The following is a 20,097-nucleotide window of genomic DNA, read 5'->3' as shown; positions in this document are numbered from 1 at the left end:
TTTCTTAAAGTGTAAAACTACTGTATGATCATTGTAGAAAGTTTTTAGACTTCCAGTTAAGATTAAGACTAAGCAAGCTCAGCATTTTCCTCCCTTAGCCCCATTATTAGAAACACTTACATTTGTGAAGACTGTGTTAACTAAAGAATACATATTTACACTTTAAATGGGAAATTTTCAGAGTCTAGAATCAACGAGTGAGTACACTCAATGCCTCAGCCACCAGAGGGACCTGGATTGGATCTATGCTTAGGAGAGGAAATTTTACTTCCCTGTGGAGCAATGGCAAAGTGCATAGCAGAAGCTAAACTGAATTTCCTTATCCCTAGAGGTAGAAGAGATGAATCACCCACTGGCCCAGGGTCTGGGCCTAGAAGTGAGCCACACACCATTCAATTGGTGGAAATAGAGTAACTTGCAAGAAATGAACCCTGAGCTCTGCTATGTATTAGCTGAGATCTAAACTCTCCTCAATCACTGTGAAACAGAGTCCAGAATGAAGAAACAACTTAAAAACAGGTATGAACCTAGCAACCATCTCAAGACTGAAACGGAAGCAATCTTGCAACACTTCCCTATCCCCAATCCAGAATGTCTTTTTAATCCAGTTTACAGGCTGGAATTCTACTAAAGAGAAGCTCACAGTCAAAAATTACAAAACACGCAAGAAACACTCCATCCTAAAACTTAGTCAGTAGATGAGAAACCAAACCATGATGCACTCAAGGAAGTAGAATAAATCTAAGCAGAAAATTAAATCAATACCTTAACATTTGTTAAAAGAAAGATAAAATGAAGAAGTGAACTTTCTATTCAAGGACAAGAAATTATCGTGTGAAAAATAGTTTTTAAAGAAACAAGTAGAAATCTTGCAAGTAAAAAATATAGTCAATATAATTAAAAGCTCAATTGAATTTTATCTAACATAATATAATGTCCATGAAGGCAAAGGTGATTGTTTTTTTCTGTTTTTTTTTTTTTGTTTGTTTGTTTGTTTGGTCTGCTTTACTTATTGTTTGAGGCCCTAACACTTAGAACAGTACCTGATACATAATTTGTAATCAATGTATGTATTTTTCATGGATAAATAAATTAGTGGGTTAAATGGTAGACTGGCAGAGAAAAATTAGTGAGTTAGAAAGCAGAACTAAATCAATCACACAAAAACATACCAAGAGACAAAACATTAAAGAAAGAAAGAAAGTTAAGAGGCCTGGACAAGAGAAAGCAATAATGTATCACAACATTCATCTAATAAGGATTCCAGAATAACAAAATAGAAAGAATGGAACAAAGGCAATATTCAAAGGAATGCTGTCCAGTAAGTTTACAGTATTTAAAAAATATAAAGAACTCCTAAGAATAATAAAAGTTAAACAAGCAAAGAAAGAAATGGGCAGGCCATTAAGAGGCAATTCACTGAAAAAGACCCAAAGAGTACAATTAACATATGAAAAGATGCTCAGACCCATTAGGAATCAGGAAACTTAATAGAAAACAACAGTTAAGGCTCAGTGTGTTGGCTAGAGCCTGTAATTCCAGCTACTTTGCAGGCTGAGGTGGGAGGATCACTTGATTCTAGGAGTTCAAGTTCATCCTGGGCAACATGGAAAGACCCCATCTCTTAAAAAAAAAAAAAAATAAAAGAGCAGATAAAGAAAACAATTGGACACTATAACTTGCCCATCAGATTGGAAAGAATTAAATAATCTGATAACATCAAGTGTGAGAAAAGGGCAGCTTTTATACAGTGTGGGTAGGACTATAATTTGAAACAATTCATTTTGGCACTAATTAGTCTGGCCAAAGATGTTCACACTACAACGCAACACATTTGTTTCTAGTTGCTACCCTAGAGAAATTCTCACCTATGTGTCCAAGGTAACAAATGCTAACAACAAAATTCATTGCCACATTGTATGTAATAGTGAAATATGTAAACAGGCCAACTGCCCTGAAGTGACTGAATGAACAATTAAACTGTGGTTTATTTACACCATGATACTGTTAAACAGCATGTAAAATAAATTAACCAGACCTGCATGTGTCAACAAGGATGAATTTCCAAGAACCACGATGAGTGGGGAAAGAAAATGCAACTATGATAGGTATATTATGACACAAAACAGCACTAAACATTCATTGCTTAAGGAGACATGCCCATGTTATAAGTATATAAAAAACATGCATGAGAAATATACGCTTACTTCAAGATGGTGGTTATCCCTAGGGAAGAAAAAGGGGCAATGTGTGTGTTGCAGAGAGGAGGTACAGGAAAGTGAGATTTCAGTTCAATTTACAGAGAATTTTAAAAAATATATGATGCAAGAATTGAAAAATGTTTACTCAAACTCAGTTATATTGTTGTTTGTGCTTTTTATCTTTAGCATATTTTAAAAGTTTTGAATAACTCTTAAAAGAATGAGAACAAAGTAAAGACATTTTAGGCATGCAAATATTAACAAAATTTACAGCCTAGAGACCCTTCCTGACACACCATAAGTGGATTTATGTATTTTAGTTTAAGAAACTAAAAGGAAGAAGTGAAGTATAAGAAACAACGGTGAGCACAAAACATTGAAATCATGTTGGAAATTTTAAATAATCACAGATAGTAAAAAATACATATTGATTATTACTATCAATGTTTTGTTATAAAATAAAACAAAAGCAAAACACTAGATGAAATTACAAAAAGATGGGAGAATGAAAGTTGGGAAAAAATGAAAGCATGCTTATTTTTGAATGTGCTTGGGGGAGGAAAGCGATATTAATTGTAAGCCTTCTTAGCAAAACATAAACTTCAGCATATATGTTCCAAATTTTCACTGATGATTAAAAGCCTTTAAATATAATATATGATTTCCAAATTGAAAGGAAAAAAGAGCAAAATATAAAAGCTTTATGAATTTAACAGAAGGCAAAGAGTATCAAAAACAAAAGAAAAAGCATGTGAATGGTAACTGCAAAATAATATTTCAGTAATCAAAATAAATGTGAGTAGATTTAATTCACACATAAAAGTCAGAGATTCTCAGATTTTGCAGAGAAAAAAGTGGATATTATGCTATTTGCAATAGACAATAAAAACTAAAGGCCAGGGGAGTGGCTATGCCTATAATCCAAGCACTTTGGGAGGCCAATGTGGGAGGATCCCTTAAAGCCAGGAGTTTGAGACCAGTCTGGCCAGGATAGTAAGACCCTATCTCTACCAAAGAAAAAAAGTCTGCTTAAAAACTATACCTGAAGCTCTAAAAATAAAAGAATGGAAGAATATATCAGGCAAATAAAAATAAATAAATCAAACAAATAAACAACAAAACCCACCACTCCCAACAACAACAACAACAAAAAAAACAGAAAAAAAAGATGCAAGAGAAAAGGAAACTGAAACAGCAATAATAAAATCAAATAAAACAGGAAGCAAACTAAAAACGCTAAGAATTATGGAAAGGAAAATAACAGTCAAATGCTGATCATAATCACTAATACTATTTATATGTATTTTTACAAAATTAGAATTCTATTAAATATTGTTTACTATTTATTTTCATCTATTTTATTTTATTTTGTTTTATTTTATGAGATGGAGTCTTGCCATGTTGTGCAGGCTGGACTTGAACTCCTGGGCTCAAATGATCCTCCTGCCTCGGCCTCCAAGGAGCTGGAATTAGAAGTGCATGCCACTGCACTCAGCTTTGTTTTAATTTGCTGATAGAGGAACATTTCATCATTCCCAGACATTCTTCAATACCATGATGTCTAATATTTTCCATCGTATGGATGGCCTATAATTTATTATTTTTATTGTTGGACACAGGGAAGGTCCTCTGTAATTTTTTGGTAGTATAAATAACACTGTAATGGACACTCTTTTGCATAAATCCTTATGTAGTTTTCTGCATGGTTTTGCATTTCTCCTTAATAGATAAGGAGCTAAACATACATGGGTGGAAAATTATTTGTTTGGCATCTTCAGATTAACCAGTGTGACGCATTATAGGAAAGAGCTAGACATATTTAGATATGCAACAAATTTGACTTAACAGACATTCCCCTTTATTGACAGGAATGCTCAGAAGGAGCAGGAGAGCATCATGTTAGCCCTTTCTCTTTTTTTTTTTTTTTTTTTTGAGACGGAGTCTTGCTCTGTCGCCCAGGTTGGAGTACAGTGGCACAATCTCGGCGCACTGCAAGCTCCGCCTCCCGGGTTCACACCATTCTCCTGCCTCAGCCTTCCAAGAAGAAGCTGGGACCACAGGCTCCCGCCACCACGCCCAGCTAATTTTTTGTATTTTTTAGTAGAGACGGAGTTTCACCGTGTTAGCCAGGATGGTCTTGATCTCCTGACCTCGTGATCCACCCGCCTCCACCTCCCAAAGTGCTGGGATTACAGGCGTGAGCCACCATGCCCAGCAGCCCTTTCTCTTAACAAGGGATGGTCGCTGTGATCCAGCTGCTATGCTGATGTCTTTGCAGACAGAGATAGAAAGACAGAAGCCCCGTCCTCAGGCACCTGTGAGCTTCTCAGAAGACAGAGCGTAACAGACAAACAACAACACAGCGTGACAATTTGGCAGGTGCCAAATCAGTCTGACCATCCCTGAATTTGGTTTTCACTTTTCTTATCAAATCAGGGGTAGAAGTTGCTAAAAATAATGGAAATATTGGTAGTATTGATTCATAAAAATAGAATACTACATATTTGAAGTATTCTTATTATATATTTGTGTTTCTAGAAGCACTCTTTTCACTTATATGCCTCTAGGTTTGTGATAGCTTCTCAAGTAGCCAACCTACATACTTAATCTCTGGCTTTCTGAGTCTAATCCATCAGTTTAATCCTTCAAAAATTTAATCGGGGTCAGGCACAATGACTCACACCTGTAATCCCATCACTTTGGGAGGCTGAGGGGGGTGGATCACGAGGTCGGGAGTTCAAGACCTGCCTGACCAATACGGTGAAACTCCATCTCTACTAAAAATACAAAAATTAGTTGGGTTTGGTGATGGGCACCTGTAGTCTCAGCTACTCAGGAGGCTGAAGCAGGAGAATTGCTTGAACCTGGAAGGCGGAGGTTGCAGTAAGCCAAGATCATGCCACTGCACTCCAGACTGGGTGACAGAGAGACTCACTCAAAAAAAAAAAACAAAAAAAATTTGATCTGTCCCTTCTCTTCCTGAGAACAGTGACTGCCCACTGCTGTATTCCACGGCACATAGAATATTTTGCTAATGAACTACCTTTAGGAAATGCTGAGATGAAACCAGAACATGAAGAAAAGATCTAGACTCTTTTACCGTGGTGATGTTTTACAGCAGTGGCATACACTGAAAATCAAGGCAGATGATGGGGAAAGCAAGTAGTATCAACAATGGCCTCACCATAAAACACCCAGGGCAGCTCTCGCCACATGTTGGAGAAGACATTTGCACACAATGACGGGAAATGAATTAACTGTAACCTAATACCATCAGTCGCAGTGTTTGACTCATTGAGCAGTGGTGAAAATTGGAGAGCAGATGTTAGGAAATCTCAAGGAAGTAGTAATATTTCAATATTGTTCTGTAAACTAAAAGTACATCCATTGTCAACCAGCAAAAATTTATGAGCACTCGATTTGGTGCTGGAGAGAGACGGGGGAGAGCGAACAATGATCAGAAGAAGGCTACGGCTTGACCCAAATCCCTGGCAAGGTAGAGAGGTAAGAAACAATAAGGTCAGAATTAAGTGTTAAGTCTTGAGACATAAATGTATTAGAAAGTTAGGAAAGGGAGAAAATCCTTTGGGCTGGAAGAGTTCAAGATGGCTCCATTGAGAAGAATGGAATAAAATGGGCCTTGAAATGATGGATAGGGTAGGGGCACCTCCTTGAGCACCAAGCCATGGAAGTTGCAGTAAGCCAGGCTGACGTCAGTGCTTGGGGTTTCTTGTGCACCTCTCTGGCAGCAGAGGTCACACTGTGGTCCTCTTATTGTATGTTTACATGTCTGTCTCCTCATGTGCCATGAGCCCCTTGAGTCCAGGGCTTCTGCCTCTCCATCTTCATACCCACAAGACCTTGTGCCAAGTCAAGAGGAACGCCAAGAAAGAATAAACCACCAACTGTCATGTGCCTTAAAGGAAATGGAAGGTACAACTTGGGCAAAACTAGGATATCAAGTTAGTCGAGTAAAGTTAAGTGTTAGAGAATTTTGAAAACCAGCCGAATAACTGAAGATCAAAATATAATTTATATGGAGACTGAATTTATTAGCTTGCCAGGCAAGGAGAGCTGAATTATTCGGGAGCAAGCTTGGCAACTCTCCCTGAATGTGCATGTGAGGGCATGGTGTAGACAAGACAGGATTCTGAAAAGTCCTCTTTGACTGATGACAGAGGAAATTTTGAAACCTCCCTTGGGACTGATCATTATTGCAACAAGATGTCACTGGGACATCCATTAAACAGGGCCAGTTCACACAGGTCCTGGGGGAATTGTGTGAGACTCAAGCCATCGTAAGGTCATGCTGAACTCGATTCCCTGTACACTAAGCAGAGACTGAGCAGAGAGTTCCTTCAGCACCAACACACAATAGGGAGGTCCTGTAGATTCTTGAGAAAGGGAGAAAATGATGAAGATGGTATTTTAGAAATATGACTAACCTGCTATCCCACTACTGCCCAACATGTACCTTTCATTTGTCAGAAAGACATGGCTGGTGTCTAAGTTTGTTTGGGCTGCTATAACAAAATACCATAAACTGGAAACCTTCAGAAATTTATTTCTCACAACTCTGGAGGCTGGGAAGTCCAAGATTAAGGTGAAGCAGATTTGGTGTCTGGTGAGGGCTCACTTCTTGGTTCAAAGATGGCACCTTCTGGCAAGTCTCCACATGGTGGAAAGATTCAGCTTGCTCTCTGGGGTCTCTCTTAAAAGAGCACTAATCCCTTCATAAGCGTTCCACCCTCATGACATAATCGGCTCCTAAAGGCCCTATCCCTTATCATCATTACCTCCAGGTTAGGATTTAAACATGAATTTGGGCCAGACATAAGTATTCAGTCCGTTGCAACTGGTATGATACTGATGTCAATGTCAGAAATGACTTTGATTTGCTTTACATAATTTCTATCCCTTGAACATATTTTTGAGCACTAATTATTTATGGATCTAGGGCTACATTTAAAAATGGACCGTATTCACTATATATAGTATTCCAGAATTCCAGTTTGGAAGCTAGGTTCCCTCCTAGCATCTTTCCATTCCACCTTCCTGTAGAGAGAAAGGGACGCTGGAGGCCTGGCTAATCTAGTAAGGAATCCTTTGGGTTGGTGCAAGTCGGGGGTCAGTGTCTGGGAGAAATGCATGCAGTTGCATCATCTGGGTGAGAAGAGCTGAGGCCCGTCTCAGGCTCAGAGCATGGAGCTAAAGGGATGAGCACAAGGAACCGTGAAGAGATGCTGGCAGAACCTGGCTAGCACAGGGTCATTCCGAGCCAGCGGTTGCTGGGGCTGGGGTGTCTGTTGCTACTCCCTGGGCTTCCTGAAGTTCCAAAGGGCTTCAGTTTCGTGTAAACAGTAGGGAGCAAGGGCAAATCTTGATTTATTATATATCTTTCTTTAGACTAGACTGAACACTTCTTCAAAGAAAGCTTTTCCACTTATTTCACATCCCCAAGCATCTGGCACATTGACTCACAAATGTGGATCCTCAGTACGAGTCAGTTACATTTTACTAAGAAGACGTTTTCTCCCAAAGTCGGAAACCAAAGGAGATTTGAGGTGAAGGCACGGTTTGCGCTATCAAAGCCCACAGTTAACACCGTCTCCCTTCCCCCTACCCTTGCCTCACATCTCACAGAAGGGAATTTCACATCCTGAAAAGGAATATTCCTCCCTCCAGATCTATGCCTTGCATTTTCACACAGAGGGTCTGGAAGAGCCCTCCCAAAGCCTAGCCTTCTCTGTGGATGTCTGCTCTCTCAGGGACTACCTCCCCTGCCCCATTACAAATTTAAACCATGCCAGATCACAGATTTAGAAACACATCTCTGCTGAACTAAGCAAGAGCTTTTCATCAGAGATAAAAGTGGCAGGGTGGTTTTTCCACATATGCCCTGGCTTAGGGCCATCTCTATTCCAGTGGGCATGGGAGCAATCTGGCTGGAGCCAGGCATATGCCTACCTTCAAGAGCACCCAAAGAACCAGGTCCTGTTACCCGTTCACCTCACTGCCATACAGCAGCAGAAAAGATGCTTTCTGAATGGAAACTTAAATATTGCACATTCTTTTTTTTTTTTTTGAGACAGAGTCTCGCTCTGTCGCCCAGGCTGGAGTGCAGTGGCCGGATCTCAGCCCACTGCAAGCTCCGCCTCCCGGGTTTACACCATTCTCCTGCCTCAGCCTCCCGAGTAGCTGGGACTACAGGTGCCCGCCACCTCACCTGGCTAGTTTTTTGCATTTTTTAGTAGAGACGGGGTTTCATCGTGTTAACCAGGATGGTCTCGATCTGCTGACCTCGTGATCCGCCCGTCTCGGCCTCCCAAAGTGCTGGGATTACAGATATTGCACATTCTTATACTTGCCTACTGCCCATGGTTATTCTGGAGCAAATCCCTATTCTATTTTACAGTCTTGATTGAGGTTTAATTTACATACAACGAAAAATGCCCATTTTAAGTGTACAGTTGGGTGAGCTTGGACCAATGTGCCCCTGTGTTACCACCACCATAATCAAGATACTCCCATGATCCAGGTGTTTCCTCGAGCCCCTTGGAGTTCACTCCCACCCTCAGCTCCAGCCTTTTCTAGAACTTTATGCAAAAGACATCAGACAGTATGAGCACTCCTATCCGGCTTTTTCTTTTTTCTTTTTTTTTTTGAGACGGAGTCTTGCTCTGCCGCCCAGGCTGGAGTGCAGTGGCCGGCTCTCAGCTCACTGCAAGCTCTGCCTCCCGGGTTCACGCCATTCTCCTGTCTCAGCCTCCCGAGTAGCTGGGACTACAGGAGCCCGCCACCTCGCCCGGCTAGTTTTGTATTTTAGTAGAGACGAGGTTTCACCATGTTAGCCAGGATGGTCTCGATCTCCTGACCTCGTGATCCTCCCGTCTCGGCCTCCCAAAGTGCTGGGATTACAGGCTTGAGCCACCGCGCCCGGCCGGCTTTTTCAGCTCATCCTTTTTTATCTAAGTTCTTGGTCTCTGTTAAAAGCCTAAGTAGTTTTTCCTGGTATGGGTATGCCAGAATTTTTATTTGTTGATGGTTACTTGGGTTATTTCTAGTTTGAGGTTGTTACTGAATGAAACTGTCATGGACATTCATGTGCAAGTTTTAGTGTGCACATTTTTATGTTTCTTGGATAAATACCTAGAGTGGAATTGTTGTGTCATATTACTAAGTGTATGTTTCACTGTATAATATACCAATATACACTGTATAATATACTGTCATATACTAAGTATATGTTTCACTGTTATCCAAAGTGGCTATACCATTTTGCATTCCCTCCAGCCATGTATGAATGTCCCCACGGCTCCACCCACCAACACTTGATATTGGCAGTCTTTCACTTTTCATTTCATTAGCATCTTGGTGGTTGTAAGTTGTATTTCCCTGATGCCAAATAGTGTTGCAGTCTCTTTGGTGTTATGATTGACCATTCATAGCTTCTTTTATGCCTTGTCTGTTTAAATCTTTGAGACAAGCCATTTTTAAAAAGCCATGAGTATAATGGAAAGTCTCAGACTTAAGGGTCAAAGGACCAAGGCTTGAATCTTTACGCTGTACGTAGCTGTGTGGCTTCAGGAAGCGATTCATGGACTCTGGGTATCAGTGTCTTACCTTGATCATAAGGAAACGATGACTAGATTATCTTGAATGTTCTCTTTCTACTCCATAGATTATGACAACAATCTCCATTTCTTTATTTACAAGACAGGCACATCCCCGGGGCTTGAAGAAACACATTTAACAGGTTGTTAAAATACAAAGGGACATTGGAGATCTCATCCTCTCCAGCATACATGCAGGTACGAAAAATGGAACTTGGCCAACATCATACAACTATTTAATGGCTACTAATAGATGCTACTAACCCCAGAGTTCGTGGCTTTAACTACTAGAATGGAATTTGAGAAGTCAGCATATATCCTTTTGCTGACTTCAGAGAAAACTCCCTGGGTTTAAGAGCTGGGCAACATAATTTTGGTTTTGTTTTCTCACCAAAACTGAGACATGTTCATTTGTACCCCATGTATTCACGAGAGTGATAAAGGGAAGGTGATGAGAAGGATCTGGGTCCTGAGACCTGGCATCTTGACTGGGAGCTGCTCTACCTTGTTGCTGCAGGTGCATTCCCGTTAAGACACAAACCCAGCAACCTCAGCCCAGGCAGCCTGTTTACAGAGCTGTGACTGCTATAAACATTGCCAGGCAAATTACATTTCACTCCAGTGTCTAGAATGAATTCTGTAAACTGACAAGTACTTAGAGGCCAGGGTATATTCCCTCGTAATTACAGTACACTGCTCCCATGGGTGTTAATGTTTATAGAAGGCTAGTTAACCTTGCACAGGCTCTGGGATCACGGGGCCGTGTGTGCCATTCAGCTGCAGAATTGAAGAATGCAGTTCCATGTTTGCAACATGTGTACTGATGCAGAGGGGACAATTGTGGCTTGTTCTTGGGGCCAGGGCAAGGTCTCTGGACCTGGCATGCATGGCCTCCAGTGCCTTGATTGCTCGACCAAGGCTTCACTTTCCCTGAACAGCCCCAATTTAATGGACTGTGATTATTGAGCTTACACTGTAACTCTGTGGTGTTACTTGAGCAAATGATGTAGTTATACATTTGTTTGTAACTTTTCAAGACCCCTTAAGAAAGAAGGGTCCATTGTAAACCTTTGAAACAGAACCCAGACATGCTGAGAGCCTTGGTGATTGTTTCAAGTAATATGAAACTGCTTTTCATCATGCACTCAAGGGACTGCAGAGAAGGGTAAGACATGGTGCTTTTTTCCCGAAAGTTTACAGTCTATCGTTTTTGGATAGACAAGGCAGGCATACGTGAAAAATTCAATAAAGTACAAGAGAGTACATGCTAAATCTCAGCTGCGAGGTATAGAGGTAAGTCCATGAGAAATTCAGAAATGTGCAAGATTGCTGTGGTCTGGCTAAGTACGGGGAAACTTCAGGAAGGAGATGGGAGTTGAAATGGCCTTTGATGGTTGCTGGGGTTGGGATAGAGTGGATCAGGGCATAGAAATTGTAAGGTGCATTCAGGTCAGAGGAAAGAGACCAGTCTGGGCGGGGCACGTTGGCTCATGCCTGTAATCCCAGTGCTTTGGGAGGTCAAGGTGGGCGGATCATGAGGTCAAGAGATGGAGACCATCCTGGTCAACATGGTGAAACCCCATCTCTACTAAAAATACAAAAATTAGCCAGGCGTGGTGGCGTGTGCCTGTAATCCCAGCTACTCAGGAGGCTGAGGCAGGAGAATCACTTGAACCCAGGAGGCAGAGGTAGCAGTGAGCTGAGATCACACCATTGCACTCCAGCCTGGAGACAGAGTGAGACTCCATCACAAAAAAGAGAGAGACCAGTCTAATGGAAATGAACCAGAGCATTGAAGCCAGGGTTGGAAAGCATGGGCCATGCCCCGATTGTGAAAGCCCTTGACAGCCAACAGACACTGGGTGCAGAAGAGAAATGTGTAGGTACCCATGCTTTGTATGTTTGCTCAGTGTCCTCCAATTGTCTTCCTAACGCAGAGTAAAGACCAAGGTTCTAACAATGGTTCTGCACGAGCTGCCTCCTGCCCAATCCCCCACTGACCTCAATATCTACTACTTTCTCCTTCGCTCACTCCAATCCAGCTCCCCTGGCTTTCTATTTCCTGGAACACTGGAGGCAAGTTCCCACGTGAGCACTTTTGCATTTTCTGCTCCCTCTTCCAGAAATGCTTTTCCTACTAGTATCTACATGGCTCTCTATCTCTCTGCTCTGTTACTTCAATACCCCTTTGTCAGTGATCCTTCCCTAATGACTCAATTTAATATCACAACAGCTCCTCACCTTTGACTTCTACTATCTTTCTCAACTTCATTGTTTTCCAGAGTCATTTTGCCATCTAACCTCATATATGTATACACAAATGCAATATATGTATGTATCTGTATAAGCATGTATATGTGTATGTGTTTATACATACATATACAATTATTTAGTTTTACCATCTCTCCCTTCTGGAATGTAAACTCATGGAGGTATAGAATTTTGTGTACTTTGTTCATTGATGCATCCCTAGCATCTAAAATGGTGCTTAGATACTGAATAAATATTTGCCATTAGAAACTAAAGTTATCTTCATGAACAAATGTGTAAAGGATTTTTTTTTTTTTTTTTTTTTTTTTTTTTTTTTGAGACAGGGTTTTGCTCTTGTTGCCCAGGCTGGAGTACAGTGGCGCCATCTCGGCTCACTGCAACCTCTGCCTCCCAGGTTCAAAAGTGATTCTCCTGCCTCAGCTTCCTGAGTAGCTGGGATTACAGGCACCTGCCACCACACCCGGCTAACTTTTTGTATTTTTAGTAGAGATGGGGTTTTGCCATGTTGGGGAGGCTGGTCTCGAACTCCTGACCTCAGGTGATTTGCCCATCTCGGCCTCCCAAAGTACTGGGATTACAGGCATGAGCCACCGTGGCCAGCCGTAAATGATTTTTTAAGAACTGATATAATATGATAAAAGAGGTGTTCTGGGCGCACTAACATACATGCATACATATGTGCATGAAAGAGAATAGAGGAAGATACCAGATTTCATAGCATAGTCTACCTCTGCGAGACAGGTTAGAGCAGATATTAGGGCTTCTTTGTTTCAAGCACCAGAAATTAAGCCTGACTTAGGCTCATGGTAATTTATTGGAAAAGATCAGGAGCTCACAGAATCAATGAGAGGCCAGAATACCAGGCTGGGAAATAAAGGAAAAGAAAGCAGCCCTGGAAACCAGGTATCAGAGACCACAACATCTGTGCACAGCAGGGACAAAGTGGTCAGGAGGCTGTGCTGAATGCAATGAACACTGATTGTTTTCAATTTCCTTGTTCCCTTACTCAAGAATTAAATTCCACTGAGGGAGCTTCCAACTGGCCTAGCTTGGGTCACATGCCTGTCCTCAGCGCTCATTGTAAAGATTTACTGTGTCTCAGCGTTCCAAGCATCCGTTTCTTCTTACTGTGTCTCAGCGTTCCAAGCATCCGTTTCTTCTTCCTAATTTTACCACCAGTTTCTTTTTTATCCTCAGTTTTCTCTTGGCTCAGTAGAGTCTGGTAGAATCATAATCAAGAATTTATCTCTCCTCTGCCAAGGAGTTGAACTTGCTTTTCCCTTCTATGCTTTAACTCAGGAGGTAGATCTTGGGGAATTAAATAATGACATTTTGTTATGGTGATCTTTTTAGATCTTAACATAATGAAAATAACTTTGAAGTACATGGCATATTGCTGTTTATAAAAATTTCTGTATATTATCTCACGTGACTCACGCAACCTCTCTGTGAGGTAAGTAGGTAGGTGTCGTCCTTATTTTATAAATGAGGGAACTGATGCTTGGAGAGTTTACGTAATTTATTCAAGGCTATAATGCCAGCACTGTTTTAATATGAAATTTTGTTATAACGATGGCACTTGCTATATATTAAGCACTGCTACGCTCATTCCATGTGTTAATTAAATTAATTCTCACAACAACACTGGTGAAGTGAGTACTAATATTTATTATAGCAGATGAAGAGTAACTTGCCTAAAATGACATCTTTATAAAGTAATACAGACAGGCTCCTACCCTTGTGTCTCTACCCTTAACCTTATGCTATTTTTTCATTGTATTAAATTAGATGTTGACGGATATTTATGAAATTAACAATATTCGTGTTTACCAAAATCCCAGAAAAAACTTGTGGTTCAACTTCAAAGGTTCCAGAGATTCAATGTCTGTTCCATAGTGGTTATTCAATAAACATAAATTGAATACATGAATGAATGAATGAATGAATGAATGAATGAATGAATAAATAAAAGTTATTTTCCCTGCAGACCTTTTGCCTCAAGAGACTCTCTTGGTCTTTCAAACAACACTGCAAATTCTAGGACTTGGAAATATTTCATTATAATGATTATTGGTACATTTGATTTTCTGCTTTCTTGGGCACAAAGGAGGAAGCAGATCCCTTTCACTGTGCCCCTTCATTCTTCTGATTCCTGAGACACAACATGCTTAGGAAAGAAATTAAAGTTATCTTCATTCTTTGATATCCTGCCTCTGATCTTACTGTGACTTGTCAAATTTGTTAAATAGAGAAAATCTTCTGACTTGGAAAATAATCCTAGTAGCATGGCCTTCATCCTATCCCATTGGAAACATTGGAATGCTAACCTTGGTCATCCATACCAGGGAGTTGCCCCATCTGTTGGTGCCCTTTGCACATGAATATTGAAGTGAAGAAGAGGTACATTTTTTTGACATGGAGTATTCACGAGCTGTCTACACTTGGCACTGTGTTAGACTCTGAGAATGCAGAGATGAGTAAGACGTGATCCTTACCTCTTTAGCTTGCTACTATTGCTTCTGTTTTGAAAGGTTCAAGTTGCTCTGTGTATAAACCATACTATTTAGGGGAATAATATTCACAGGAAAGTGCCAGCAAAGTGAATTTGATTCAGAATTACCTGATCTGAAACTGGGGAAATCCATCAGGCAGAAACAGTGAATGTGTATCCATTGGAAGACAAGAATCTAGCTGAGTAAGCCGGAAGCGGTGGCTCACGCCTGTAATCCCAGCATTTTGGGAGGCCGAGGCAGTTGGATCATCTGAGATCAGGAGTTCGAGACCAGCCTGGCCAATATGGTAAAATCTTGTCTCTACTAAAAATACAAAAAATAAGCCAGGTGTTGTGGTGGACGCTGTAATCCCAGTTACTCGGGAGGCTGAGGCAGGAGAATCACTTGAAACCAGGAGGTGGAAGTTGCAGGGAGCTGAGATCACGCCATTGCACTCCAGCCTGGGCAACAAGAGTGAAACTCCATCTCAAAATAAATAAATAAATAAATAAATAAATAAATAAATAAATAAATAAAATACTATGAAAATTAAATTAAAAAAAAGAATCTAGCTGAGTAGTGCTCAGGAAAGTGAGAAATTAGAACAACGTGAAAGACACTAGGCAAAGGCTAATAGTGGTTCTATCCCCTCAAATTCTAGAGTATAATAGATATTTAATGTAATGTAGTCTTATAAAAGAGCTACACAAAGAACCAGACATGTGCAGGCACATGTGACTGGTACATAGTAGGTGATCAAATAAATGTTTCAGTTATTGTCTTCTTTTAAAGGGCTGCAAATGTACTCGATTATACATGAAAAGACTATCTTAGCTGTTGTATCTTTAAAACGTTATGTTTCAAATAGCAGTAATATTTCATACTGATGTAACTGCTGACAGCTGGATCCAGAGGAAAGCCAAAATGTGAGGCAGGATAGAACAGCCCTATCCTGTCCTAATCATTCTGAAAAGACTTCCTAAAAAATGGGGATTTCAGCAGCTGCTCTAAGGTCAGGATCAAGTCAGCTTTGCTAAATTCAGATTAAGTACCAAGCATCACTTTAAAAAAATGCAAATCCGTATCTTTAGTGTGGTTTACAGCTTAGATTATCTCTCCTTTACTCACACTTGAATGTAAATCAGCTTAAGCAGATATTTTCTGTATGCTTATGGAATAGGATAAAGAACTCAGAAAAATACAGAAAACAATTTAAGGAAGATGGATCCTACCCTAGGAGAGCTCAGAGAACACTAAGATTTTCATGAATTTTTTAGTTTTACTTTCCATGAGTAAAATTACTGACTGTAAATCTAAGTCACTGAGATTTTCATATGCAAATGAAGAGTCTGCAAACGTCTGATAGGTACTCCTGCATTACCAAGTGGTTACAGAAAATGACCATCACCAGAACACAGGATTTTAATCCTCATGTTCAAGGACAGTTTTACTCCAAGTATGGCATTGAACTTATTCTTGGAAAAACAGAAGAATTTATCTTGGAGAAAGAACACCCCAATAAAAATCCTAGATTTTATGAGTAAACCATTCCATTCCCCAGACCCGTAGTTTCACACCTCCGTGGACTCTCTAAACATCAACAAATACTCCAAGGATTTGATGGGAAAATAGTGTTAAGTCTCATGTTGTTTCAGGAATTTCCCAATATGCACTAAATTACCTTTTGGGCCATATGAGGCCAAGTGGTAGGAAATCATTCCATTGGACACAGATGGCAGTCCTAATGTTCCCAACAGCTGTTGCACACACACGAAATCAGATTGGGATTAACACTTACCTTCAGAGTGGTCGCGCCCGGATGGGATGGCTTCTCTGTAATATATACCAAGCTTAGCTTATGTCTCTGAAACCACATGACCTCATAGGTCTTGGGAACATTTGATCCAGGAAATCTGAACTTAGGCAGAAATCATAAAGCATCAGGTACATGTTAAGCAGGAATTTATCTGCTTTTTGTCTGAAGCAGCCTCACACCCATCCAGCTTTTGTCTGACTCTGAGTGAAATATTTATAGGCAAGCTGCTTTCTAAGGCAAAGTTACAGACTATTCAGGTTGGGTGTGAAATGTCTTTGCCCGTTGAACACCTGCTGAAACCTAAATTCCAAGTGCAACCAGAGCCAGGATGACTTGCATCACCGTGAGCTTTAGCAATGATATCAGGATGGTAACCAAAGTAGAATCAAGATCTCCACAGACCCCTTTAGTCTTGCCTTGGGAAAGAGAAATACTTCCTTTAGTGAGGTTACCATTTTACAGCTTCTGAAATTCTCTTTGACATTATTTTCAGAACCATGGCTCAATCTTTCACAGAGACTTACAACTGCATCCTTGGAGGGTAGATTTGGTTTTTTTGAAATAGCCAAAGGTCATTCAGAGCTAAGCCTGATGATTTAGGAAGGGGATTGAGTTGGGTGATATTAATAAATGTCAAAATGAGGTGTGACTTTTAATTAGTAAGGTGGATTTTATTTTACGGCTTATACATATGGTCTTCGGGTAGTTCCCAAACTTTTCTTTTTAAAAATGTCAATATTGTAGCAATTTAAATGCTTAAATTCTAGAATGTTTGCTTATAAATAATCAGTTTTACTACCTAGTATAACAGTGTATATTTGACCCTGATAAGGGCAAAGTTATAGAAGGATGTCAAGAAGCCCTTTGGTGGGGGGATTAAACAGAAAGAAATAAGCAAGTACCTAAGAATTCCTAATGCCTAACTCTGACACGTTTCAATTTTCAAAATTATTAGTCAAGAGCCCAAATTTTTTCTTGCTTTTTGGTCTTATCAAGGGTCTACTAACCAGCTTTAAATTTGCTTCTATTATTCTCTTTCATGTTCTCAAAGTTTATGGTTTATCTGTAAAGGACAAAAGATCAGTAGCTTGAACTGAGATATTTGTTTCTCTTTCATTTCATTCAAGTTTAAGCAGTCCCAGGTTAATATGCTGACTCCTGAATTTTGGTGTCTTGAGCTCCTTTAATCTTATTGTTCTTTTCTCACATGTGGCTTCCATATTGACTCCAAGATGGTTGCTCCAGTACCAGCCATCACATCTACATATGAACCAATGGAAGAGAAATTACTTTTCTTTCAAGGATGCAGTCTGGACATTGTATGTACTGCTTTATCACTTCTGTTCTAATTCTCCTGGCCAGAATTTATCTGCAAGCAAAGCGGGGAAACGTAGTTTAACCCCCAAGCATGTGTACAACTAAAACTTGTGGATTTGTTATTCAAATGAAAAGGAAAGAGTGGATCTTAGAAAAAACAAGCAGTCTCTGACACATAAAATCTTTGGTAGAATTTTGTTTAATGTGACATGCAGTTTTGGCTGTGCCTTGAGGAATTAGGGAAGGGAAGATGCCCCCATCATGGGTAAGAAAGCCACCAGAGTCACCAGTTGAGAGATGACAACAAAGAGGTGAGTAGGCATCTAGGTCAGGTGAGAATGAGGGGGACGAGCAGGATGGATTTGCAGACTTCCATGCTTTCCACAAGAAATCTCAAAACTAGTTACACTGAACCTTATGCTATCTGTTAGGAAGGGCAGTCTACCAGCATTTCGATATCAAAGAAGAAAGCAACCCCAGAAAACTACAGAATGTAGGGACATCTAGGCTTACATTACTCCCCCTATTACAAGAGAATATTCCCAGTTCTGAAATATCAATCTTTCACTCACCAGGGCAGAAGCCTGTTCTGACATGTTGGGGGACTTTTTGTTTGTTACAAATGGCTACTGAACAGAGAGGGACCATGGTTAAGGGAAATAATAATTTAAGAGTGTGTGAGATTACTAGGAAATAAGTTGGAAAGAATTTTTAAACTCCCTGTAGTATTTATTTGTCAAATGCTATAGAATTAGCTCTACTCCATAAAGTGAAAAGAGTATTTAATAAGTTTAAGATGAAGAAATTCTGCGTCTGGCTTCATCACCACATTGTGGGGATTGGTGCCTCCTACTCGGGAAATACCCCCATAAGGCAAAATTTCTCTCCTCTGGCATTAGCATCTTAATACTTATGAGAATAGCCTTCTCATCACTAAGATTCACAAAGTCCAATTGTACCTAGAACCCAAGAATACTGAGAATTGTCTTCATTGTGCATGTGTTGACAATGAATGCTGTATACGTTGTAGAGTAAACTTACAAGAAGACTATAACATAAAAAATTGAAATCATAAGATATGCTTTGATTATAATCAGCAAAGAAAAAGGAAGTGTCATAGAAGAATAAGTGAAAGTTGGTTATAAAATACGTAAAATCCACTTGCTTACAAATACTGCTGAGAAGTCAACTGTTGTGAAGATTTTCTAGAGCCGTGATTAAAAATCCAATTTTGCCAAAAGCCAAACAGTAGTCAAATGGTGGCAGAGTGTAAAATATAACCTATGATATCCCAAATCCTGTTAAGACAAGAGTAAGAAAAACAGGAAGAGGAGAGAAAATTTTAACAGTGTTAGAAAAGATGGGGTGCCACCAGTGAATCAGTGGACCAGAAATGCTCAGGAATTCTTAAATGATACAAAGCAGAGGGAATCAGATCCTCATATATAAACAAATAACAACCAAAAGAGGAAATCAGTGCTCTGAACATGTCCAAAAGGAGCCTTCCGCAGGCAAAGAAGCAGTTCTAAGAGCCTATGAGGCCAGAACTAATTGTCGCAAGAAGCCGAAGAAGAATGTGAGTTGTCCAACAGGGCGCTCGCTTTTGCAGTTACATTTGACCGATTTTCCTGCCTTCTCTGTATTAATCAGAGAGTAGCAGTGGTAAAGGTGTCAGAGACAGAAAAACAGCAAAGTGCCCCAAAATACAGTAGCCCTAGAAGACACAGGGAACTCCTATTCCCTAAACACAAGCCACCAGTCCACCTCCTCCCCATCAGTAGAAGTTGTTCACCACAAACAGAAACAGCATTCTTAGAAAAATACAACTCAGAGACACCCATGAACATACAACGAGTCATTCCCAAACATTTTCAGAAAAGAAGTACAAGACAGGCAACAAACTCAACCCATGCAACTATCATCTGAGAAAATGGATTTAAGTGAGAACATAGAAGACTCAAATATTCAGAAAATTTTGCATTACTCATGTATTTGGAAGAGTCAAGAAGCTACTGCATCCATGCTAATAATCAAATACAGTTCTTGGAAATTAATATTTAGCTCATAAAAATTTGTGTAATCACTAAAAATTGGAGAAACAACAAAAGGGATGCAGCTGATGTAAAAAAATAATAATTATATGTGAGATCAAGCAAGCGATTAAAAGATTTAAAAATGAAAGTATTACTAAAAAATTAAGAAGCATGGAACATAAATCTAGAAGCTCTAGTGTCTAATTGAATTTTAGTCTAAAGAACAGAAAGAAACAACTTATTTAAATATTATTAACATTTATTATTTTTACAAATTTAAGAAATAACACAGCAACACTACTGAGATATATGGAGATTCTTTATGACATTCCCTCCTCTTTTTTTTTTTTTTTT

The sequence above is a fragment of the Rhinopithecus bieti genome, unplaced genomic scaffold, assembly GCF_001698545.2.
Source record: "Rhinopithecus bieti isolate Rb0 unplaced genomic scaffold, ASM169854v2 scaffold_20098, whole genome shotgun sequence".
In the NCBI taxonomy this organism is placed as follows: Eukaryota; Metazoa; Chordata; class Mammalia; order Primates; family Cercopithecidae; genus Rhinopithecus; species Rhinopithecus bieti.
This window is presented reverse-complemented; position numbering follows the sequence as displayed.